General features: G+C 38.6%; 1 protein-coding gene across 2 annotated transcripts in view; it reads right to left on the minus strand.

Moving 5' to 3' along the window:
* Positions 1–23,625, minus strand: part of BACH2 (BTB domain and CNC homolog 2) — a 197,185-nt gene extending 173,560 nt beyond the window's left edge. The window contains exon 1 of one of the 2 annotated variants that reach the window (XM_083348140.1): positions 23,362–23,625. The gene's annotated coding sequence lies outside the window, so the exon portion shown is untranslated. Of the gene's footprint in view, positions 1–22,763; positions 22,783–23,361 lie in introns of those variants that run through there. The other variant, XM_083348139.1, reaches the window with a different exon arrangement.
* Between the last annotated feature and the right edge of the window lie 3,492 nt (positions 23,626–27,117).

Raw genomic sequence — 27,117 nt, forward strand, 5'->3', positions numbered from 1 at the left:
TTTATCTTTAACAATCCCCCCTCCCCCTCCTGTACCCATCCCTCCCTCCCCCTCCCCCCCTCCCCCCCCACTTCCCAAAGCTAAGTACAAGGTATAAAAACAAAAAAAACAATCATAAACATCCATATGCTAACAACTATAAACTCTAAAATCTATCACTCTCTAGCTCATATAGGATAACTACAAACACTATTACTATTAAATATTAAAAAAAGGGAAAAAAAGAAAAAAGAAAGGAAGACTTATTCAAATGCTACATGAAACTTCTTAGTCCCATATTTGTTCTGGATATACTCAATCCATTTTCTCCACTCCATAACATAACGTTCTTGCGAGTGATCTTTCAAATAAGCAGAAATCTTTGCCATCTCTGCCAGGTCAGAAACCTTTAAAGTCCATTCTTCTATAGTCGGCAGTTCCTCCTTCTTCCAATATTGACCTATTAAGAGTCTTGCTGCCGTAATTAAATTCAATATCAACTTAGTGTCCACAACCGTAGCATCTGTAAAAACAGTTCTGGAATTCTATATTTGAGCCTAATACCACCTATAAGTTTCCTCTGTCCTCTTTCAAAGAAACTTCAAAATTCTCAGCTCTTTCATTTAAATCATCAAAATGAGAAAATTGTGAGTAATTTTCATTATGAAATAACCAGCAGATGGCATTTTTAGAAATATTGCAGTTTACACATTATATGGTTATGGATTGAAAGATTTGATTCCTCTTTGGGGTTGTTCAAATTATTTTTATCTGTAACCCTAATAACGACGTGTAACACTGTTACATTGCAAACTATGTTGGCTTTCTATAGATTTCCAGATGCAAATTAAGAGCTGATTGCCACATATAAAGCCCTTTTTTCATGAATGGGACCTGAAGCATACCCATGCTGATCTTCTGAAATGGGCAGACACAATCAGGTGAATCTCTGTGTGGGCATGCTTCAGATGCCATTCATCTCACACACACACACCCCTGAGATTCTAATGGACTCAATTTGGCTGATTTTCTATAAGGCAGATCACTTTTTTTTAAGTTGGGGAGCCACACACCTTCTTTAAATAATAAATAAAGGGGAATGTCAAACAGTTCATCAAATGTATTCAAGTGGCCCTCATTCCTTCACTTGCAGGTTTCTTCCTTGAAGAAGCTGATGGCTCGGCGCAAGACTGCTCACGATTCTGCTATGCTGCAATTAACCAGACTCCCCAACATACTTCAACATAATTGCTGGAGAACAACTCTTTATGTTCATAATTAGCTACTGAAAAGATATTCTTTTTTCCCAGGCAGTTAAGAGTACTGTAAGTGACGAGGAGCCTATTACAGCACCTTCACTCTTAAACAACTTCTGTGCCTATTAGCAAGTGGTTTCTTTCTGATTGCCTAGTGGACAGAGGCAGAAAAAGAATTCTCTGGAACCTTGAAAAGGCACCTCCCGTGTATCCTTGTTGAAGGAACACCCTATTATATTTAAAAAGGCAAACTTTATTATTAAAAGGGGTAATTCCAAAAGATTCCCAGAGCCTCAACCAATGGACATTTTCCATGTATCATTTCTTTTCATAAAGAAAAAAAACCAGCTTCTCCTCTAGGGCCTGGAGCAATTATCATTTTGAGCTCACGTTCTATGGGCTACGGAATCTCCATGAAAATGTGGATGATGACTACAGTTGACAAGCTTAATGTTATGGCACAAGGATTCCGCTTTTTCAGGCAGACTGGATTTAGCAAGTGAAATTTAAAAATTTAAATACATAGCTTCACAGGAATAACTGACTGGTCAATCTAATTCTTTTTTTTTTTGAGGTTTTGAGGAATCAACTAAAAGAGGAAATATGTGCAAGGAAAAAATTCTTGATAGCTGATAGTTCACATTTTTTTCGCTTCCATTTTTGATCCTATACTTTTTTTTTTACTAAATTCTCCTTTTTAGAATTTAGAAAATTCTTCAATGCACTGTAGCTCTTAGGCCATTTTATTAGTTTGAATAGCACCAAAGTGATTTAATTTAAAATCAAGAAAAATATACATAATAATGGAAAATAAAATTGTTGGAGTGGCAAAATAGAATTTAAAGGAAGGTGATAAATATCTGTGATGAAGACTTCATAAATTTGCATACACTGCCATATACTTCATCTATTGTATTAACCATCAGGTTTAAAGAAGGAATTATACTATAATTCAACTATTAAACATGCCAGGTTTTACAACCATGAACTGGAATAACTGAATATTGTTTGTTTTCTTCATACTTCTACCTCTCCACTAAGAGCTTTGTGGTTAAATTTAAGTATTAGTCATTAGGTTCCACCAGTAGAAGGAAACCTCAATTGGCAGACAAACAATTTTATGAGAAAGGCAAATTAATGTTTCATACATCCTACTTGAATTCAACCTACAAAATAGAAAACTAGGAGAGGCAGAAGAAAAATAAAGAAAGACAGAACTGTGATTCTCTCAATCTGTTACAGCTTGGCACTCTTCCAGAGATGCATGGATCTAGCTGACTGGAAATACTAGGAGTTGTAGTTCAACACATCTAAAGCATGCTAAATTAGACAAAAAAGGGCAATGCAAAAGAATTGTAGGAATTTTGTATTCATGTATATATATGCATCAGGAATTTGATGACTGATAATAGTCATCTAGAAAACATCTGTTGAAAATCCCCCCTAACTTTCTGGTGAATTATATAGGATGAAGTGAGGCAACAGTCATTTTTAATATAACCCCCCCAGGGGAGACACCACTATTGTTGACATTCTGAAAATAACTTAAGCTAATTTTCAACTTGGTCCAGCTGATTGATTGAGGATACCTATCTTGGCTTTTATCTTTTGTGTTTTTCATGGGGTTTTATTGTGACGTTGATAGGGTTCTCTCCCCCCCTCTTCTATGTATATATTGTACATCACCCAGAAACCTTCCAGATTGGGTTGAGTTAAAAGTACTTTCAATTAAATAAAGAGATAAATATTCTGAATTGCACCTTCAGTGAACAAAGTGAAAAGTAAGTAGAATGCCGTAAGGTGACTTGTGAAATTCAGACACATCATTTCTTTTGCATGAGGCCTCTTAATTAAAAATTTAGACTTCAGTGCATCTCCATAACAGGCTTACAACATTACAAACTAATGCTATAAACTCAAGCTACTCTCTTCCAGAAAAGAGGGTGTAAGAACCAAATTTCCTTTGGTTCGTCTAATTCTAGCTTACCTGTACAACACTGGTAGTCTCCTCTTAATGATCGCAATGAGAACCAGCACCTTGATCATTAAACAAAGTTGTCACTAAGTTAACTTCAAAATTTTATGACCTTATACCAATTTTATTTTGCTTTAGAGACCTGTGAAGATGGAAAATGTGAGGATTGGTAGTAATTTTTTCATTACTATGATAATTGAGAATGGTTGCTAAATGAGGACTACCAGTACATCAGGTATCTCTATTACATATAAATTCATTCCTTTTCCTCCAATAAAAAGCTTTCAACTTCATCACATTTGCTTCCATGTTGACTCTGGGTTATATTGCATGTCACCTCAGCCTGTCATGTCTCACTTACTTAAAGGTAAATATGAATATATACCAGTCAAGGACCATTATAACAAAACGTATGCATGTATGTATAAATGATATTTATATACCACTCACTTCACAGGAACTGTGGGCAATTTACAAAATGCAAATAAATGCATAAGATACATAATAACAAATCTTGGTATATAACCATTATTCCACCCCAGAATCTGCAATGTAATTGCATCCCAAATGTCAAAAGCTCCATAAATAAACAAGTTCTGCTTAATCACCCTCCTAAAGATTATCAATGCCTTTCAAACTTATAGGGGCACCCACAAACATCATATCCTGGCCCCTCATCTGATGAATGCTGGGATGCTTCACCTTTTAATTCAGAAGCTTCAAACAATTAAGGTATTTAAAATAATACATATCTTTCATCTGATATGATACAAAGTGGACCCAATCTGACCTAAATCCTCTCCTAAATCTTGTTATCCACTAGGAGACAATTAAAGATTACAAAATTATATTGCATGAAGCTCACTGTCAGAAAGTTGGTCCTTTGATCGGAATAATATATACCATACTTAAACAATGGTTTTGGAATTTAACTTGAGACTGTACAGTAATCTAAATTATTGCCCTTCTGAATTGACCATTATATTTCTACTAATATTTTAATATGATTTTATAACTTTGCCAGAGGTAAGCTTTCCAGTATTTAACTCTAAAATTCAACAAAGCATTTTTTTTTAATGTTAGAGTATGGCTTTTTCAAATAAATCCCTTTCTCTTATTTCAGCAAGTTTATCATAATATTGACTTTAGAAAAACACACATTCTTGAATATAATGATTTTCTTTGTTAATATAACAGTAGAAACAACAAGCACTAGTGGTTTGTTGCAGCTATGTTTAGTAAATAAAACAACAAAATAAACATACATTTGGACAATTATCTCATCTACTTGGGGGAAAATAAAACAACTTTATTCTGAAAACTTGCCCCAAAGCAAATAAAAACATTCATAAAACATTCTACTATTCTTTGTTTTAAAATATAACAATTAAATAAGCATGGCTACTGCTCAGTGTATACTCTATTACACCTAGAATTGTATTCAGACCTTTGCATACTTTAGGTGCACAGAAATCAAGAGTTTTTATTCCTAAACAATATACTTGACTGCATTCTGCCCATTTAATAACTTTACAGATTTTATTTATGGTATATCCTATTTCCCTCCACAAGATCAAAATAGCATACAGTTTTCAACTTCTCATTTTTATTCCAGTAACAATTTGCAATGTAAATTAGGCTAAGATAATGAGTAACCAGTCACCTAATGAGCTCATTGCTAAGTAAGAACTTGAATATGGGTCTCACCAATCTAAATCAAGATTCTGTTTATTATTCCATATTGGCTTTCCCTTAAAGGATACAAAATCTAAACAGGCTGAAAAAATGTGGCTGAACACACAGAATAATTTTGAAAACACATTGCATGACCAATTTAAAAGCATGTGAAATATAATGGAACACAACTATGTTAAATTAAGCACTTTTATCTTGCTCACATTCATTCTGGTTGATACACCCCATTTTTGTTTTACTTATTTTTATTTATTTATTTATTAAATTTATATGCCATCCATCTTCTTCATGAAACAGACTACTTCAAAAATTTTACACGTGAAGAAGAAATTATGAATTAAGACAACAAGAACTTCAACTTTAATAGAACAATATGTAGCTATTCATCTCATAGTATTAATTTAAATAAACAAATGTATCAAAATAGTAAAAAGTATTTTCCAATCATAACCGATCCTAAAGTGTTTTGTTTACATTGTGCTTTAATAGACAATAGGTAGTCTATTAACTCATGATTGGTCACTTAGCAACCATTCAAAATTACAATGGATCCCCAAAAGCTACATGACCCGGTTTCAAAGTTATGGCCGCTGCAGCACTCCCACGATCATTCACCATTATAACTAACCACAGAGAAACTACATCACCTCCCATCCTGCCCTTGGGCCTCTTTATCCCACTTCAACTGGCTCCCTGCAGGCCTTGCATAAAGGATATAAAGCACACTATAAGTTAAAATAATAATGCACTATAGGCAAAATATTCAATTTCAATCCAATCAAAAATGTTTCGACCAATCCATCGAAGGAGAGAGTTCAGTGAATCAATCAACATTTGACATGGAAGAAACAGGGTGATTTGGGGTGCAGCTATGGGACAAGCCAAAGAAATATAACAAGAATGCAGCTTGGATAAAGGAGGTGGATAAGAATAAAAAAGAAGTTGTGATAAAAGCAAAATGGTGGAGAAAAGGACGGGAAAGGTCAAGAATTGGTTGGTACTAGGTGAAGATGAACTGCATGGTTTTTGGTTGGAACATCTGGCAGGCCTACAGCCACAATATCATACGTTTAACAACATAATGCAAGGAGGTGAAACTGAAGATTGGTCAACATCTGGTAAAACTTACCTGATAATGAAAAATCCAACAAAAAGGGATGGACCAGACAACTATAGATCAATGACCTGCCTACCAACAACTTTCAAATTGCTGATGCAGTCCAACAGCATCTAGTTGAAAACAAGCTCTTTTTACCCGAGTAGAAAAGAAAGGACTAAAGGTGTTCACACACAAAGACATATACAAAATATAGGGATACTCAATGGGTCAAATGCGCCTCTAGTGACTTGAAAATATTTTGGCTGATTTCTTTCCTGTCCCTAATCAGCATATGCTGTGATTTTTCCAGCCATTTATAACAAAGAAAGAAAGAGACCTAAGAAACAGTTTTGAGGCAGTGTATGGAGAAAATGATATATTATTAAAATGCAATGGAAGAAACCTATTCATCTATACAATATAGAAATTACTGAATGCTTTGTTTGAAATAAAAAAAATGTTTTTATCAGGTTTTCCAACCTTTTAGTATGATTTTTTTAACACAGGTTCTGAAAATCTTGCATGTATTTATTATTAGAAGTAGAAAAACATCCTGAAACCAATGAGTCATATGTATCAGCAGAAACCAAGAATGCCTTTTCTTCCACAATTCTCAAAAGTTATTTTCCCTTCCATTCATTAATAGGCGGGGAGTGTATCAGAGCAGACTAGTAACAAGAAAGATTCCCTCTGCTTCCTTGGATTAAGCAATTTTGTTGACTAACCCATAAAGAGCCTTGGTGGAGCAGTGGGCTATTGCCTCCTTAAGTAACACCAGCTGCCTGCAATTAGTGCAGGTTCGAGTCCCACCAGGCTCAAGGTTGACTCAGCCTTCCATCCTTCCGAGGTAGGTGAAATGAGGACCCAGATTGTTGGGGGCAATAAGCTGACTTTGTAATAATGCCGCTTGGGGGGGGGCAAAAGCCCTAATAAGCAGGCATATACATAGAATGAAGGTTATTGCTAAGCACATTGATTTGGGCTTTAGATTGTAAGCCGCCCTGAGTCTTCGAAGAAGGGCGGGATATAAATGGGATTAAAAAAAAAGTAATTCTTACCAAGGGTAAAGGGCTGGACAGAGATCTGGATTTTAAGGACAAATATGATTTGGAACATATTGACACATAGAGAGCACCTATTGGGAGCATCTTAAAATCATATTCCACCTGATAGGTAAAATTGTTACTTATTCAGTATAGAATAATATCTGTTTAAAGACAACAAAATATACTTTCAGTTTCAAGCTGGCTGTTTGGTAGACAGAATGAATCTGCTATAGACTCCTAACTAATCCTATTTAAGCAACAAATACTTCAAAAAGAAACAGAATACTTATAAATCAGAAAAAATAGTAAAATTGATTAAACTAATATATTACATTTTCAGTCATGGGCGAAACAAAATCAATAGGACAAACACATTGTTTCCCTTCAGTTATGAATTCAGGCAAAGATAAGTTGGCAACAACATCAGTGGTGGGATTCAGCTGGTTCTCACTGGTTCAGCAGAACCAATACCTAATTTTTGGTTGAATTTGCTGAACCAGTTATGGGCTTCAGTGTCCAAGCCCCCTAATTCCCAGTCCTGTGGTGAGGCAGACTCCATCTTTTGTGCCTCCCGGCTGGCCCACACCACAAAACCAGTGAAGTGAAGGGTGCCCAGTTGATGGAAGCTCCGGTCTCCCTATGGGAAGGCCCAATGGCCAGGAAGTCTTGCCCCCAGTCCACCTTGGCCGCCGATTACACACTGCGCAGTAGGCGGTGCATGGACAGCCTGCCCGTCTCCAGGTCCGGTGGCCCATTTGCCAAGGGAGGACTTTAAGGCCTGGGTGGTGTCTGGCCTTCTGGAACAGTCATGGCATGGTCTCCTGTCCAGATTTCCAAATTGATATTAATGATTAGCGAGATTTTGTGGGAAATGTTTTAAAAAATTCCCAGAACTATGCAATTCCTGAAAGTGTTCAAAGAGCTAAAAATATTGTCAGAACAATTGCTGTAAGTTCAGCAAGTGGAAAAGGGTTTTTCAAAGATGAACATAATATGTTCAGAGAAGTCACCTGTTTCTAATATATCAAACACAATGACTATTAGTTTAATTGGCCTACCTCTAAAGGAATGGGATCCTATTCCTACAGTGAAATGATGGTTAAGGATAAATCATACAGCCGATGATGCTTAGATAAAAGAGAAGAAAATTGCAAGTGAGGATGCCAATCAAGAAGCAATATGGAAATATCTTAAATAAGAGTTTGTTTTTAGGCAGGTATTATTTAATATTTTTTCATTAATATTTTCATTATTTCATTAATTTTTTCATTAAAATATTAATATTTCATTAATATCTTAATATCTTACAATAATCTAGTTTTGTGTACCTCTTTTATTGTTTTTATTTAAGTATTAAATGCATGAAATAATAAACTACCTTTCGGTATATCATTTTTTTATACTTAAAATGGTCAGAGAACTGGTTGTTAAATTATTTGAATCCCACCACTGAACACCACCATAAACTCTAAACAATCCTGCAATTATTGTACGGTGTTTTCCCCAAAACAAGACCCGATATTGTTATTATTTTTGGTTCCAAAAGATGCATTAGGGCTTATTTTCAGGGAAACACGGTATCAGGATAATCAGCCTGGCCAAGTGCACAAGAGGTAGTGGGTGCACGGGGTGATCAGCCTGGCCACACACACAAGAAGTGGCGAGTGTGCGGGGGTCGATGATGTCTGACAGCTTCTGCAGCCCACTGGCCCATTAGCCGGTGCACTCTGGAGCTGTGCAGCTTGCACAGCACAGGTGAGTTGATTACCTGTCCAAGCAGCAGGTGTAACCAGACATGCAGGGGAGAGGCAGGCAATCATGACACACTGCAGGGCTACCTGCCCAGGCGCAGCTGCGGGCAAGCTGAGAGACGATGGGATGGAGTGTGTCTGGATCGCCTGTCTCCCTTCCATGCCTCTGCCTCCTGCCAATGCCACCGCATGAGCTTCCTGTGAGCCAGGCTGCCACACAGATCGCCTGCCTCTGCCTGCTGCCTCCACGTGAGCTTCCTGTGAGCCAGGTGGCTGTGCGATGTGGCAGGATTGCCTTCCCCCACGCCTCTGTTTGGAGGGCCGGCCTGGTGGTTGAAGCATTCGGACTTACCTGTGCTGTGCGGGCTACGGCTGCTTCTGGATATCGTCAGCTCCCGCGCTCTTATACTTTCCATGCTGGCCATGCCCACTCCCCCCTAGGCTTAGTTTTGGGGTAGGGCTTATATTAGGCGCACGTTAAAAAATCAAACAGAGACTTATTTTCTGGGTGGGTCTTACTTTCAGGGAAACATGGTATGTAGTAAGATATACTGTATGTCTCAGTTGCATAAATATGGCAAACACCAGTTAGTTTGAAGACAAAATAAAACCCAAGACATTGTCAACTTACAGCTTTATAACTAAGAGTACGTTGTGTGAATTCTTTATATGATTATGTGAAAAACAGACTGCTACAATAACCACAGAAGAAAGTGAAACCACTAAGTTTTAATCTACTACAGTCAATAAGAATTAGCCCTATCGTGTTGATCGCTGCCTAGGTCCACTAAAAGCAGAAAAATGTTCTAGTGAAGCGGTCCCCAACTTTTACAGCTTAGCGGCTCAGTGGGGTGGGGAGGGGAGCCGGCCTCTATAAGTAGCATGTGTGCCGGCCTGCCGCTCATGCAAAGTCGAGCTATGTAAATGTGTGGAGGCCCGCCACTCCTGCAAGACGAGTTGTGTGGATGGGCGTGTGTGCCAGCCAGCCACTCACATGGTCTGGTTCTACACAGGCCATGGCCCGGGGGTTGGGGACCCTGTTCTAGTGCATCTGTTTCTGCAGGCCATATTTATTTTATTATTTCATTTCAATATTTTGTATTTTTAGGCTATCTTGAAAAGTGTTTTTCACAAATCTAATGGCTCACCATTGTGGAAACTATGGCTAGGAAAAAGCCCTCAGGCGTTTTCAAACTCTGCATCAAGTATGTGAACAGATGAATGCTAGAAATAAAAACCTTCTACATATCCTAAAATTACATTCAGTAAGTACAATTCTTCATTTAGAAGTCTTAATATCACAGTCCATTATTGTAACAAATGAAGAAAATATATAGGATCAAAGGGAGGGGGAGATTAGGCCAGAGGAAAGGAGCAGTAGCAATCCATAATTATCTTGTAGATATAAAGCTTGTGAGCTAAAGACTGTTGTGCAATCCATCAACTCTGTTCCTATACAGTTTCACGCTGAAAGTATATTATATATGTGCATCTTTAGGTATAAATCCTTTACTCTACAACATTTCACCCTGAAGGTGTGTTATGTATGTACATCCTTAAGTATAAATCCAAAACTGCTTGCACTTTATTAGTTTAACATAATAGTATGTCTGCCTTTAACACATCTATAATTTTGAAGTGTAAATAGGATAACTAGGTTTTGAAAGAGTCCATTCTGAGCTCATATTCACTTTAGACCTCTGACAATTCCTAGTCAAATTCAGGAGAGCTGTCACCGAATGCCCACAGTACAGACAAATGTAAGCCTTCATTACATGAAATTTGACTGTAACATTCCAGCAGATGCACAGCAGATTTTTGCACCAAACATGCAGCTCAAGAGCAATGCGAAAAGAGAGAGAAAAAACAACACAACACTATAAGATGTAGGGTATTATTCAATGAGGAAGGAAGCCACAGCAGCATAAAGAACTTCTTTCAGTAACGAAGCACTTTTCTCACAATCTTCAAGTGTGTACTCTCCTACTGCAGGTGACTTAAATTAAGGTAGGCTGTGCTGCAGTGGACCTGTGAGTCAGCAAGAGCTGCCTGTAGGAAACTGCTGACATTTTTAGAAGGCTCACAAAGAAGTGTGTGAGTGCGTGTATGCTCACACAGACCCACATGCACACACAAGTTTCTACTCAGGAAGCGTGGACACACATACAATTAACATGTAGAAAACCAGTAGCACACAATTTCTCATTTCCTTATTTACATGTCCAATTCAAAGAAATCACCTCTGAATGTTAGCTATAATTAGAAGCTGCATTAAGTCTTCAGAATCAATTTGTTTAAGCATTATAAAACAGCTCAAAGCGTCTGAGTAACTTCTCTTTTTGAAAAATAAAAATCTGTCCTACATGAAAGCAATATGCCCTTATTTTTAATGAGTGGGAAACTTACTTTGAATTAGAGCACTCAAAAGTATTTAACACTTCAGCTGGGAGATTATTTTATAAGCAGAGGTGTAAGGTTAATTTCTAGAAAGATTGATGCTGGGACACAATCTCTCTTTATAACAAAGTCTCGTGACCTGGAAACCCTTTATCTAATGAAAAATGGAAGGAAGGTCACATTGACTCACTAATAGAGAAAATGCAATCTGTACTTGCAGATTATTACAATGTCATTCAAAGTCATCCAATTTTAGATTTCAGATTTGCCAAAAAGGCAAGTGAGAACAGGAATATTGCAAAATATCGCTCTCTAAGATCTCATAGTAAGAGCTTCACTTTAGAACACTTACACAGTTTCAATATACTCCACAATATAAAGGGTCACGCTTGTATTCTTTGGAAAAAAACATGCATTTATGAAAGATGTACAGGGACTAAAAAGGGCATTCTACTATACATTGGAGAGTTGGTGTAACATAACGGATATCAAAGAGATGGCACAGATAAGATTTTTCAGAAAAACATTTTCACAAACCCTTTTTAAACTAAAAATCCACTGTTTATGAAACTAATAATGTAACAATGAATTACTACATCTGTTCAAGTTCACCATTTTCAGTGGTGCAAATAACCTGCCTCTGGGAAAAACATGTAAGTACATAAACATCTAATATCAGCCCCCAATCAGAAAAGACCATTAGGATTTCTTTCCTGTTTAATATTTTTCTAGGCATGTTTGTTCTGATGGATAGACTGTTCAATATAGTTCAGAAAATATAAATGTAATCCAAACATCCAAACATAATAAATGATCTTGAACAAGCAGTGTCTTCTTCAGTTATCTTAAATTTAAAGTATACCTGAAGTAGTCATTCTTTGAACAGAATTATGGAAACCAATAGGGCAACTTTATAATAAATTACTAGGTTTGAGTGGCTCTACTCTATGCATGAGGTAAGATCAGATCCAACCATACAGTTGTATATTATTCCCCATCCCAATAGACAGGCATTCAAAGACTCTGAGCTCCAGACAGAAGAGCAGGACTGAAGTGGAACAAATAATCATGAGACACTTTACAATGTGGATCTACAAATGCATAATGAGATAGTGATAAAATGTCTTTAAGCCATCTGAGCCTACAAGGTAAGACTGGGCACAAAAACAGAATACATACAAAGGAATGTACATCTGCTGATTTCTACAAGTGCTTAAATGTTCCTTAGAATAAATAGCTTGAGCCTTTCATTTCTGTAATCTTAATTAAAGTGTATGATAAAATATCAAAAAAACAGAATATATCAATCTATGATAAAGAGTTTATATCTCCATAACACTGTTCATGAATACCAATGGAAAGTATTTAATGATTTCAGTCTAGATATGGATATGAGAGGCCTTAGTTTAATTTAAACTTGTATAATTAACAATTACATAACCAGTTTGGTGTTTTTTTTTACTTGTAGAAAGATGAATATTGCAATTCTAAACACATATTTAATATAGAAGAATTTATTTTACTGAAAATAAGATTGTATTGTAACTTGAAAAGCATTTAGAGAATGTAGAAGTACAGCAATAATACTGTGAAAAACAGGCTACCTAAATCTCAAACAGGGAGAGGTAAATTATCTATTTTAAAAACTTTCACAGAAATTGCCAAGATTATACTTAATTTATATAAAGCATGGAATTAGGGTTTATTTTAAAATTATTTTTCCTTTGAAAAACATGTACTGTGCATTCTCTTTCTAAACCTCTGTTTGTTTGCTTGCTTGTTCGCAAATGATAATTTCTGCTCCAGAACTGGCAGGCTAAGTATGATGCTTTTCAACACACCACAAAGATGCTTCAGTGTAACTAGAAAGCGGAATGCAATTCAGCTGGCTAAACTCATGAATTTTACATTTTCTTGAAGCAAGCTTCAATATGGATACTTAGTTCATGCAGCTGTCAAGGGAGTAGTAGTAGGAGATGCTTAGTATACACAAAACAATGGCCAAGTTTTGCAACTGCTGAGTAGACATTATTACAGATGTGACAAACTTTAATCAAATTTAGAATAGAAAGGTGGAAAATTTAAATAATCCAGAATAATCTGTTATTGTGTCTGACATAAATAGGAAAAATATCAGTATTGCCAACATATTATTTTCAACTACTGAAGCACCAATGTCAGTTTCCTAGCAAAACTCATGGTGATAATTATTATTGCATGCTACCTCCAGATTAGTCATATTTGAGGAAAGACTTAGCTGATCAGAAGGCATACCAGCAGATTCATAAGGGATATAAACATTACATGTTGAGACATTATCTTAAAACATTACTTAATATGAGATAACAAAAATAACAAAATCTTTCAATAATGCAAAGCAAACTGATGCAGTGCTTCAAATTAAAACAAAGTCTGCCTTGAATTCTGGTGGGAACAAACGAGAGCATTTTGCTCCTATGAGGATTTTGAACAGAATAAATTTGGGCTAGCATCTGTCACTTGGACAATAAAAAAATGATGTGAGGCAGAGGCAGCAGGTTTTGACTTACATAGTAAGTCTTTTTTCTGTGTTTTTAAAAAATGCTCTACATTTCTAAGAAGACCATCCATTTAAGCAGCCAGGCAACAGTTATAAGTAAATGAAGGCTTTAATGTTTTTTTTAAAATAAAAGGGCAAAGAACCTCTTATTTTACCACTTAAACTACTTAGTTTCTGAAAGTGGAAGACTAAAGAGTGGGGTTTACCTCAACTCTTATTAATCCCTTTATTTACATTTACCAGGTGATCCAAAATTCTTAATGTTATTTGAAGTTTTAAATTTTTGGGGACACCCTGTATATTTGTATGTGTGTTGGAAATCACACATTTGTCTATTTATTGGGAAAAAATGATCTCATATTTAAACTCATATTGCAACAAATTCTATTTTTCCTTGGAGCATTTATATTACAGATCTCCGGATGCATAATTTGTTCACATTTTGACCTTTTTAAGGGACTATGAATACTATGAACATTAGATATTATAATTACTCTAATCAACAGTTAGCTCTTGCAGTGATGTCACATTCAGATACATTCCATAAAATCCAGGTGGGATTTTCAGCAAACATACTCCACTTAGGACCACTGATGTTACCCTGCTGGAAGACAGCTGTCTGAAACTTAAATTAAGGCTACTGTGCAAAAGTTGGGTTGAAACGTAACATTAAGAAAACCAAGATCATGGTATCCGGCCCTCTCAATTCCTGGCAAATAGATGGGGAAGAAATGGAGGTAGTGATAGATTTTATTTTCCTGGGCTCCAAGATCACTGCAGATGGGGACCGTAGCCAAGAAATTAAAAGACACTTGCTCCTGGGGAGGAAAGCCATGGCAATTCTAGACAGCACACTAAAAAGCAGAGATATCACCCTGTCAACAAAAGTGCATATAGTCAAGGCTATGGTCTTCCCAGTTGCAATGTATGGCAGTGAAAGCTGGACCATAATAAAGGCCGAGTGCCAAAGAAGTGAGGCCTTTGAACTATGGTGCTGGAGAAGACTCCTGCGAGTCCCTTGGACTGCAAGGAGATCAAACCAGTCAGTCCTAGAGGAGATCAACCCTGACTGCTCTTTAGAAGGCCAGATCCTGAAGCTAAAACTCAAATACTTTGGCCACCTAATGAGAAGGAAGGACTCACTGGAGAAGAGCCTAATGCTGGGAAAGATTGAGGGCAAGAGAAGAATGGGACGACAGAGAATGAGGTGGCTGGATGGAGTCACTGAAGCAGTAGGCGTGAGCTTAAATGAACTCCAGAAGATGGTAGAAGACAGGAAGGCCTGGAGGAACAATGTCCATGGGGTCGCGATGGGTCAGACACGACTTCGCAGCTAACAACAACTGTGTTACCCATGAGGCACTCCTGGCCCCATAAATCTGGAACATCCTCCAAGACCATATACCAGAAAACAATTTAAAAATGTATAAATAAGTTTATAATCTGACAACACTTCAATTGAAAACAAATGTTCCATTTTTATGAGATAATATCTTGCCTTATCTTGGAATCTTAACCCTTCCCATCCTTTATTATTAACCTTTAATAGATGTGCATCAGGAAATATTAACATATAAACCACCCCAACTGAGATTGGGAAATGTATTTCCCATGCAGACATTTGCCAAATCTTAATCATATTTCCATACCATCCATAATCTGTATAAAGCAGTTGTTGCATTAGTTCAAACAACTCATGTATTTCAAATACAGCGTCTAAACATATGGTCTAAATACTCACACCTTCCCACTCACATTTTTATTCATATTAATATACAATGCCTAGCAAATTACCTACTACAGAACTAAACATTTGCAAAAAAATTTATGATGCTTCTCTATATATTGGGGTGTAAGGACAAACTGGAACCAAATATAGAGGAAGAAAATGATAACAAATTTAACACTAGAAGAGTCATAAAGGCCCTCTCTAGCATTCCATAACTAGCTAAAACAATTGTTCCACAATGCTTTCTGCCTGAGCTGTTTTGTAATGCACAGCAGGGGGGGGGCGTTGGCTTTTTCTTTAAAAAAATTTTTTTCATGTCTTTTTCCCCCTTCTTGCAATATTGTTATAATATACCCCCCTCTTGGGATTTAATTTAGATAATTATACAAACTCACAAATAATTATGAGAGTGACCACTGCTCATATTAACAGAAAGTGAGACTGCTGTTAGCTATGTTCTTGAGGTGCTCACTGGCAATATAACAAGGCCTGAAAGTTTGCATAGTGTTCAGTTTGCCCAAAAGTTAGCTGTACAAAACACAGCAGGTTCAAAAAACACTGATCAAGTTCTTGATCTTGGTACCAAAATCTTCAGGAATCAAATTCCTGTGGCTTCAGAAGCCTTGTGATTCTGATGTCTGTAAAACCAATTTTCTTTGGAGCTTGCAGCCAACTAAATTATGTGAGAAAGAGGAGATGGTTATGCTGGTGGTGAATAAAGCTAATTAGATATCAGTTTGGAATATTAAAGAATTTGGGTGTACAATTCCAAAATGGGAAAGTTCAGCTCTAAACCCTGTCGCTTAACTGAAAAGTCTAAAGTGAGAAATATCAATGCAGGCAAAGTAGAAATATCAAAGATATATTTTAGGCATACAGAAGTTCAGAATACATTTCTCTAAATACAGAAGTTCATGCAAACTCGCACAACCATATCAGTAACTTTTTTTTTTCTTTTTATCCCTCAGTTTAAAAATCTTTTTTTTTTTGCTAAGATGTACTGAATAGGCATCCCCAACTTTGGACATGTGAAATTAAAAGTAGGATTGTCAGCAATATTTAAAATACAAAACATAGTTACCTTTATTTGAGTTCATATACATTATTTCAATATATTGCAAATTTAAATCTGAAACATTTGAAAATTCCTACAGAAACAGATGCTGCAATTTCATTTGACATGAAAAAGCATCAAACATGCTATTTGCGCTCATTACTCTTATCATAAGAAAAAGCTTTGTTAACATACTTTCCTATTTTAGATTGCTGCGATTTTATAACACTTTGCTGGAAGTAAGTGTGCACTGGATTGCACTGTAAATTTCCCACACATCTATCTAACCTGTCTCTCCCGCCTATACTTTCCAAACATTAATTAGAGCTAGATTTTTATCGCAAATGTTGTTTGCATTTCTTTACTGTAGCTCATCAGTGGAACTCAACTGAAAACACCCAACATCTCCACACCATTGCTGAAGGCACTATTTGTGCAGCTTGAGAAAAGGAAGCAAGTCACAAAACAAGTTACTCTTAAAACTCAGGATACAAACAATCAATCCAAACTCTTATTCCCACACTTATAATGCAGGGTTTGTTTTGTTTTGTTTAAAAAAAAACCTTCCCTTTAATAATGTTGCTGTTAAGTGTTAACATTTCCAGTGCAACACCTGATTTCTAGTTATACTAAGAGGAAGTTTTTAAATGTGAGGGAGATGTGATGCCTTCTAGTAATGTCAGCATTCTTTTGGGGGGAAAAATATCTATGTCTGTTGCCATACTTTATTTCACTACTATAACCTAGCATTTTATAATAAAGATTGGTTGTCTTAAAATCCACACATGGATTTATGCAGGTGAATGCAACTATACAAAATGCTATAAATATCAAATCATGTACAAATCAAAGTCCTTCGGGAGAGGGGCGGTATATAAATCCAAATAATAAACAAATATTCTCATATAAAAAAGATACATGAATGAGTTTCAAATGGGTGGACATTATATCTTTTGCTTTAAAACTAATCAAGAAAATAGGTAAAACAGTGGATTTAACAAAAGATTCAAGACAAGGAATTCAAAATCCTTTTAAACAAACAAACAAACAAACTACAATTTATGTTTAAATTCAGATTGGTAGATCTTAAGAGTCACATGTCTAGCATCATGAGCAAATACTGATTCATTCATACATGTTTGCATACAAAGTTGAGAATACTAGGCAGAGAAAGATAAAGTCTCTCTCTCCTAACTCTCAGCCTGCTCCTTACCTACAAATTTTGTAAGCTGCTTTCAGCAGTCATACGTTCAAAGGATTTTATGGTTAAAGTTTGGGCAGCTCATTTCCTAAAAAGTCTTGTTCTTGCAAGACTTTTCAGAACTTTCTATAACAGGGATATCAAACTCACCAAGTCACATGACGTGTTGCGATGTATCACGACTTTTTTTACATTGCGGGCAATGGAGTGGGCGTGGTTTTGGCTTGACACATCCAGCCCGTGGGCCGGCAGTTTGACACCCCTGTTCCATAACTTTCTCAGTTATAGATCCCTAAGCTGCAGACACTCTAGTTTTGCACTCAAATGACTCTATGATGAACTGGGCCTTTTAGAAATGTCAATAAATATAGAGTGGGGGAAACCAAATAGCAAAATAATTATGATACCTGCACAGCACTACATCAAACACTGTATCCCACCTGGAAATTGCAATTTTTTCTCCCCAAATTTAAATTACGGTTTTCAAATTAAGCAAAACTAGGTCTGGCTTGTTTCAAGTTTTAGCCTTAATTAAATAACATTCTGATTTTTAAATATACTACAAAGAACACTTCTGCTTTCAAATGGAACAATTATCCCTTGAGCGCACAGATAGTACTTGATTAACAGCCATTCGTTCAACAACCGGTCAAAAGTTAAGCTGAAAGAGGAGATTTATATTGCAGCCATCAGTGTTCTGCAGTTACACGATCACCATTTGTAATCTTCACCACCGACAAGCAAACTTAATGGGGAGCCGGGCAGGTGATCACTAATGGTGATCACACCTAACCATTATGTGGGATTTGCCTAACATGCTTAACAACTGCATTGCTTAGTGATGGGAGTACGTTCCCTGTGTCCAGTTCTTGTTAACCAAGAGGACGGATGATTACAATGATTAGGGAGAGGACATAGCCATTATGTTCAGCTAACTCATTGATATAATACTAATCAAAGTAGTTTAGTATTACTCTGAAAGATCCCACGGCTACCTAGGAGCAAAACATCCACCTAATCAGTTATCTGTTTCTTCATCATTGTATTACAAGGGAACTATACCTGTCTTTTATTAAGTGTATTCTAGATAAGTAAATTTTATATTAAATATATTCTATAAGTTTATATTCAATTATTTTTATAGAGCAACAAAGAAACAATAATTTGTAGTTTAGAATCTTTATATCCAATATATTTACTCAGGAGTAAGTCCTATTGTGCTATATAGGCTTAGTCTCAGGCAAATACGTGCAGGATTGTAGATTCAGGAGAGAGGAAAAAGCATTATAAAATAAGAAAAAAATTAGGTAATATGGTGGCTATAGGAACCATTTTATTTATCAGGGAAATGTATGACACCTGATTCACCACACCAATACTGCCAAATTTATTCAATATTGTGTATAGAATTAGTACCCATCAAACTTTTTGACCCATCTTCTAAAATCTTACAATAAAAATAAAGATGGGGCATGATGTAAAATAAAATCTCAGCTTCTGACATTACACTTAATTATAAGGCCTCTGCACTTTGCACAAATCCACAGAGATATGAAGAGCATTCAGATGCTGGGCAATTGTAGCCTGGTTTTTTGTTAGCATGCAAATCCAACACAGACAAAGTTGGTGGTAATAGAGAGCATTAATGGAACCCAAGAGGATGGTAAGGGAAAGCTACTCTAGCATAATTTGTTTTTTGTGTCCTTTGACTGTGCAAGTGTGAGAGATGGTGCCCATGGAGGAGCTGGTGTGATGGACTACAGTGAAGCAGCAGTTTCACAGAAAGGAGGGAGAACATTCCAGAAACGCGAGGGGGAACAACAGGCAACATAGCCCAGAGCTGGTTAGGAGACAGAGGAAGAGAGTTAGGATAGCCTAACTCTCTGTCTATATCGTTTAGGGTAAGAGTAATAAGAGTTTGATCTGGCAAGATTCTGTCTCTTGTGTGTAAGATTAATAATAATAATAATAATAATAATAATAATAATAATAATAATAATAATAATAAGTAGTAGTAGTAGTAGTAGTAGTAGCAGCAGTAGTTGGAAGGGACCTTGGAGGTCATCTAGTCCAACCCCCTGCTCAGGCAGGAAACCCTATACCATTTCAGGCAAATGGCTGGCCAGTCTCTTTTTAAAAACTTCCAGTGCTGGAGCATTCACCACTTCTGGAGGCAGGTTGTTCCACTGGTTAGTTGCTCTAACTGTCAGGAAGTTTCTCCTTAGTTCTAGGTTGCTTCTTTCCTTGACTAGTTTCCATCTACTGCTTCTTGTCCTGCCTTCAGGTGCTTTGGAAAATGGCTTGGCTCCCTCTTCTTTGTGGCAGCCCCTGAGATATTGGAAGACTGCTATCATGTCACCCCTCACCCTTCTCTTCATTAAACTAGACATACCCAATTCCAGCAACCGTTCCCTATATGTTTTAGCCTCCAGTCCCCCAATCATCTTTGTTGCTCTTCTCTGTACTATTTCTAGAGTCTCGACATCTTTTTTACATCGTGGTGACCAAAACTGGATGCAGTATTCCAGGTGTGGCCTTACCAAGGCATTGTAAAGTGGTATTAGTACTTTACGTGATCTTGGTTCTATCCCTCTGTTAATGCAGCCTAGCACTGTGTTGGCTGCATAAAGAACTGAATTGCTCTTTGCCATCCCTGAGCTTACAACAATAAGCATTTCACAGCAGCAATTTTGTCAGAGTTTTTACAAAATTCCAAATGTATGTTTATTGTTGTACGGTGACTCCTTGAGATTCAATGGATATCACTTCACCAAGTCTGTCAAGAACTGAGTTTTTGAATACTTGTGTCATCAACCCTATTATCCAGCTACTGTGTCCTCTTTTTCAACTACCTTTGAGAGTTTTGCATATTTCAGGGTTTCTTCCAATGATTCTTACTTTCACATTATGTGCCCCGAAGACTGAAGTTAATGTTTATTATTAATGTTTCCACCTTAGCTTCTAGTTTTACTTGTCTCTTAATAAAATCAATCCAGGTATCTCCTAATACAAAAATATTCCCTAAACTGGGGACATTAATTTAATAGATTTCACGAGTCCTCTAAGTAAAATTGCATAAGACTTCAGTGTGCTGTCCAATGTATGGACTTTATGCTATATATTAGCTTGCAAATACTACAGTTCACAATTACTTTTCAATAAAAAAATTTAAAATTGTGTTTCCAACTGTTACCTCAGTTTAAATGTTTATTCCAGATTTGTGTGGACTACCATCATTGAAAGCCTGATGAATTCTTTTAAACTTCACTTAGAAGTGTTTTTAAAAAGACAGCCACTATATTACAAAAATAACCTGTTCCACAAAACAGAGAAGCATGATTTCATATTTAGCTTACTTCCTAATAGGCACTGCAGTTAGCTGTGTGGTTTATATGTTACATTTGTAATAATCTGGGAAAATCATTGTAGTTAACATCTCTCACCTTATATCTGAGTCAGTGGGGGAAATGCAAAGTCTTTCATTAGGCATTATCTTCTTCAAACATCCCATGAGGCAAGGAAGATATTGCAGTGGGAAGTAATTATCCTTTGCTGTGCAACTCAACAGATTAAGGTGATAGAGGAGCCACAATTAAAAACTAAAGACTGCCTGTTGTAAGGCATAGACAAGAAAGTGCCCACTTATTCTCTTCAAAGATGCTTCCTCTAATTAAATCACTCTGCAGCTCTGTTTGCATAACTAACCAATACATCAAAAACTTAGCAATCAGTAGTGATGTCTCAAGTAGGCATACTTTTTCACCGTTTCTGGAGGCAGGTTGTTCCACTGGTTAATTGTTCTAACTGTCAAGTTTCTCCTTAGTTCTAGGTTGTTTCTCTCTTTGATTAGTTTCCATCCATTGCTTCTTGTCCTGCCTTCAGGTGCTCTGGAGAATAGCTTGACTCCCTCTTCTTTGTGGCAGCCCCTGATATACTGGAACACTGCTATCATGTCCCCCCTCGTCCTTCTCTTCACTAGACATACCCAATTCCAGCAACCGTTCCTTGTATGTTTTAGCCTCCAGTCCCCTAACCATCTTTGTTGCTCTTCTCTGTACCCTTTCTAGAGTCTCACATCTTTTTTACATCATGGTGGCCAAAACTGGATGCAGTATTCCAAGTATGGCCTTACCAAGGTATTGTAAAGTGGTATTAATACTTTACGTGATCTTGGTTCTATCCCTCTGTTAATGCAGCCTAACACTGTGTTGGGTTTTTTTTGGCAGCTGCAGCACACACACACACACACACACACACACACAGAGTTTTTCCCTACAACTGCATTTGCCAAGGAAAAGAATGAAGACAACCCAAAGGATAATAATAAAATTAGCAAGCTTCAAAACCAAGCTGTCTTTAAACACACAAGAAGGTGTGTAAGGTGTACTGTAATCTCACCTCCACATGGAGTGGTGTGTGTGTGTGTAAAGGAACTCAGCGCTGACCAGACTGATATCACAATGCACCTCAGAATGTGAATAGGAAAATCTGTTGGAAGAACTGGTATACAACCCCCCCCCCCAATAATGAAGCCGGCTTGATGTGCCTTGCCTGTGCAGGATAGCTTTAAGGGGTTTTCTGTCAGGAAGCTTTTAGCCACCCAGACTGAATAAACAAACACACACACACACACTCACCCATCCTTCCTTCTCTCACAGCCCCCCTTTTATTCTCCCCTTCTCCCCCCCCCAGCCTCCCCGTTATTCTAGCCAACGCCAAAAGGAATCTTTCCAGACCAGCCTCTTTCTTTACTGCAACTTGTCTTAAGGCACGGTGAGCTTTTCCCACCCCTTTCGAGAAGCACCGCATGCCCTTACTAAAGTCTTCTAGAGATACTCTAGAATAGAAGGACCAAAAACTACAAGGCGCCGGAAAAAAAGCACGGGCGTAAAACGCATTTGCTTGCTTGGTACCTAGCGTCCCCCTCCCTCCCTCCCGGCTGGATAAAAGGGCTTCGCAACCTGACAGCTGCTGGGGGGGGGGGAGGGAGCGGTCTACTCCGACCCCCCCTCCCTCCTCATTCCTTCTGATGCCAGACTTACTATTCTGAGCTCCTCCTTCTGCAGCTCCTTCAAAACAGCCATCCCTGCTCGGCTTCCACTACTCCACTCATCACTTTTACTCCAGCGCGACGGGATAGAAGCTTTAATACAATTAAAACTGACCCACCGTAATCCTCTCGCTCCCTCCCTCCCACGCTCACTACACACACACACACACACACACACACACGCACACCATGCCTCCACACTGTGCTCCTCCTCAACCCCCCCCCTATAAAAGCCACCCTTCCGCAGGTTCGCTAGTTAAAACTAAATCGACGCCGGTCGTTAACCGTGCGCAGCGGGGCTGGCGAATGCGCCGCACCGGCCAAGTGTGGAAGCATTTCCAAGCCACGTCCAGCAAGGCGAGCGTGCAATCTTGCCTGTGACCCAGGAGCATCTCCCGACAAGCCAAAACCCGAGAGGCGTGTGCGTGTGTGCGTGTGTGCGCGTGTGTGTATATTCCTGTCAGAAAAGCGAAATCGGCAGCCGCGGACACCAAACTTCACCTCCAGCCTTCAGAAGGGGAGGAAAACCGGGAAACGGGGAGGGAGGGAGGGAGGGAGGGAGGGAGGGAGAGGGGGAGGGGGGGGCTCACCTCTAGCACCGTAACTTTGGCTGGCTCCGCGTGTTTTCCCGCGAGCGTGTGAAAGGAGGCGAAAGAGCCGGCGGGGTGGCGAAAGCGACCCGAATCTCTCCCCTTTTGGAGGGCTCTCTGGTTGCTGAGGTGGTCTGGCGAAAATGTGCATCGAAAAAGGGTCAGAAGCCGATTCCTTTGAAACGGAGCAGCAGCAGGAGCAGCAGCGGGAGCGGGAGCAGCAGCGGCGACCAAAAACAAACCCAGCTGCTTCCCGAGGCAAAGTCTTGCAGAGAAAAGGGGGAAAGGGAGGGGGGAAAGTAACACATATGCATATAAAAGGGAGGGGGCGGGGAGGTGGAAGAGGGAAACTAGAGGAGAAGGAGGAGGAGGCGGAGGCTGCAGCAGCAAGAAGGGCGAGGGGAGAGAGAGAGAGAGAGAGAGAGAGAGAGAGAGAAAAGGGGGGGAGGAAGGGGAGCCAGGCAGAAATTGCTCTGCCGCGGGAGAGCTCGGGGTTGGGGGGCTATATGCACAAGGCGGCGGCTCGTTGCTGCTCCTGCGGCCCCCGTTCGGTCGGCTACGCTGACTCTCCCCGTGGCTCGCGCTCTTCCCAAAGGAACGCCGCCTACTCGCCTCAATCGCTACATTGTTGACATTCGCAGGCTGACATCATCCTCCTCCCGCCGCTGCCGCCACCACTACCGCCACACACACACACACACACGCGCGGACGGACGAAGAGTAGGAGAACCCCGCCTTCCCCCCCATTCACAACAACGGTGCGCAAATCGCGTGGCACCGGCTCCTAACGGGGCGGGAATAGGCCGAGACCGGCGTAAGCCCACTTTGAGAATAGGGGTTCCTGCGTGGAGATTCTCTCCGACGGTTCTTTTTACGCATGCGTACACACCCTCTCCAGTTTCTCCGGCGCGGCGCTTTATCGTTCTCGGCTCCCTCCTCCTTTTGTGTTCGTGCAACTTTTGAGAGGCATACTGGGAATTGTAGTCCTTCTCCCCCCTCTTCCTCCCCGTGCTTCATGTACGGTAGTTGGAGGGAAGCTCAATGGTGATGAAAAGTCATTGTTAATGCCTCTTTGGTACTGCAATTAGTTTTCTTTGATGCTTTGAAGTAGAGCTAGGCATCGTTGCGCTCGTGGGCACTAATACTCCTCAGACGCCTCCTTTGTTGCTTGGATGGCTCTTTGTCCCGACTGACATTTGATTTATTTTTTAAATTGAAAACTTAAATAAGAAATCCAATATACTATAAAACAAATCACAGTCTTGTAGTAGGGTTATTTGCAGGAATGTTTTTGGGTTCCAGAAAGGAACCACTAATGGTTGTGATCATTCTGAGCCTTTGATCAAATTCACCTTCTGATCATGCTTTTTTTTATGACCAGCCATGACTACAATAGCAATAATTGTGTGAGTGTGCCGACAGCATGGTGTCAACATTTGTACACTGGGCCCCAAATAACAGCTTTCCTCTGAATAATAAAAAAGCATGACTTAATAATCTTTAGCATCAGTTAATACTTAATAAAATTACCCAGCTTAAAATTAAATAAAACATAAAATAATAAATGGTAATGATATGTCTTGATGACTAATAAAAGCCAAAATAATTTGAGAAGGCTTAGCATAATAATAAACATCAATGGCATAAATACATATTCTTCTTGGCCATTAAGTAAGGACTTATTCTAAACGGTTGGATAAAAAAATATCTCCCCACAAACAGAAAATAGAATAAATAATCTGCATTATTAACAAAAAAAGGGCTAAGCCAAAACCAAGAGGGAAGAATCTCTGGTGCTCCGAATTATGTTGGACTCCAACTCTTGCCCCATTAACTAGAAAAAGTAGGCTTTCTGGCTGGTTAGAATCTGAAGTTTTAGACCTGTCATAAACTTCTTTAACTTGTAGATGCCTTTTGTTACAGTACAGATTATAGTTGGTTCTTTGAAAATAGGGAAAATATTTGTTTATTTAATTCTCTGTCACCAATACTAAAAGTTTGTTTTTAAGATATTAACATCATGGCTAGTAAACATTCTTTCAGTTGGAAGAGATCATCTCTTTTGCTGCAACACGTATGCATTATCATACAATACCAGCAGATGGCAGGCATCATCTTAAAAGAGTCATTCCTCTTTTATATTCTGCCCATATAAATTCTTTTATTTTAGATCCTGCTTTTTTGTGATGACACAATAATTTATCTTCTTTATTGCACCATTAGTTTTCCATAACTAGTATTTCATAATTGAGAGTGTGCTTTCAAAACATGACATATAGAACCTATGGTTTCATATATTCACAGAGGTATGCATATGTCTGAGATAAATGCAAACAACGAAGTCAAGAATTACGATAAACAAAGTCCAATAACTTCAGCTGTAGGAACAATCAGACAGAGAGACTGAACCAAGACAGAGAGACTGTCAGATTGGCTGCAAAAAGAATGTCCTTCAAGAGGTAGAGATGGAAGGCCATAAAGTAGACACCTAATAAGCAATCAATGAGTGTGGGTATTGGAAGATTTGAAGTATTGGTGGACTATGGCAGGGCTTTTCAACCTTTTCACAGATTGCACCACTTTTAGGACATGACAATATTTGAGTACCACCAGTGTTTAGCAAGGTGTCAAAACCTTGATGACTAAAAAAAAGTGGGGGGGATTTTAGATTTTACTGATTAGATTCATTTGTTGTTATGGAAATGGCTAGTTTATAATATTATGGAAAAGTAAAAAGTTGAGATTCAGTGTTAATGCTTCCTTCTACTGCAACAAAGGAAATCTGTTCTTTTTCCCTTCTCCCCCTCAGTTTTTCCCCTTTTCTTCCCCACTATGTCCTACTATTTGTTTTTGTATTTTTGTATTTTATTCTATAATCTAATAAAATATTACAAACTGTAGGAAAAAAGAAAAAAAGAACCAGTTTTGATTTCTTCGGTGGCTATTCCTTTGCTGAATCACTTTCCCTTTGCACTGACAAATGTATGATGAATTTATCCATGTTTATTAATATGCACCACTACCAGCTAGTTCAGGGATCTTCAAACTTGGCACTTTTAAGACTTGCGGACTTCAACTCCCAGAATTCCTCAGCCCTCATGGCTGATTGAGGAATTCTGGGAGTTGAAGTCCACAGATCTTAAAGTTGCTAAGTTTGTAGACTCCTAAGGTAGCTGGTCAGCCCTTCTTCCTCTCTCCCTTCTGAGCTCTTTCACAGTGTAGTAAGAATGCACACACACACACACACCCAATCCGTTCCCTGTACCCTTAAAGACACAGGAATCATGTGCAAAGTAATAAAGAAACACAAAGTCCATTTTTTTTTCTCTTTAAGCTGCCTCAGGGTGTCACGTGTCACAATGTTGCAATCTAGACTGAAAGGCTGGCAATTGCGAAAAGCTTTAGCTTTAAATTAAGCCTGTTTACCTTCAAAGAAAACTTTCTAAAAGCCATAGACCAGGGGTGTCAAACTCAATTTCATTGAGGGCCACATCAGCATTGCGGTTGCCCTCAAGGGGCCGGGTGGGTATGGCCAGGGTGGGCGTGGCCTACTGGGTGGGTGTGGCTATAGTGCATATGGCCTACTGGGTGGGCGTGGCTAGAGTGCGTATGGCCTACTGGATGGGCATGGCCGCTCTACAACGTTCGCATGAAGGGTGCCTATGGGGGCCTGGGACAGATCTGAGGGTCTCTGGCAGAAGGAGGGTCTCTGGGTCAGGGCCAAGGTAGTGGGGGCCGTTCCCTCACTGTTTCCAG

This window comes from Vipera ursinii, assembly GCF_947247035.1.
Source record: "Vipera ursinii genome assembly, chromosome: 1".
Classification (NCBI taxonomy): domain Eukaryota; kingdom Metazoa; phylum Chordata; class Lepidosauria; order Squamata; family Viperidae; genus Vipera; species Vipera ursinii.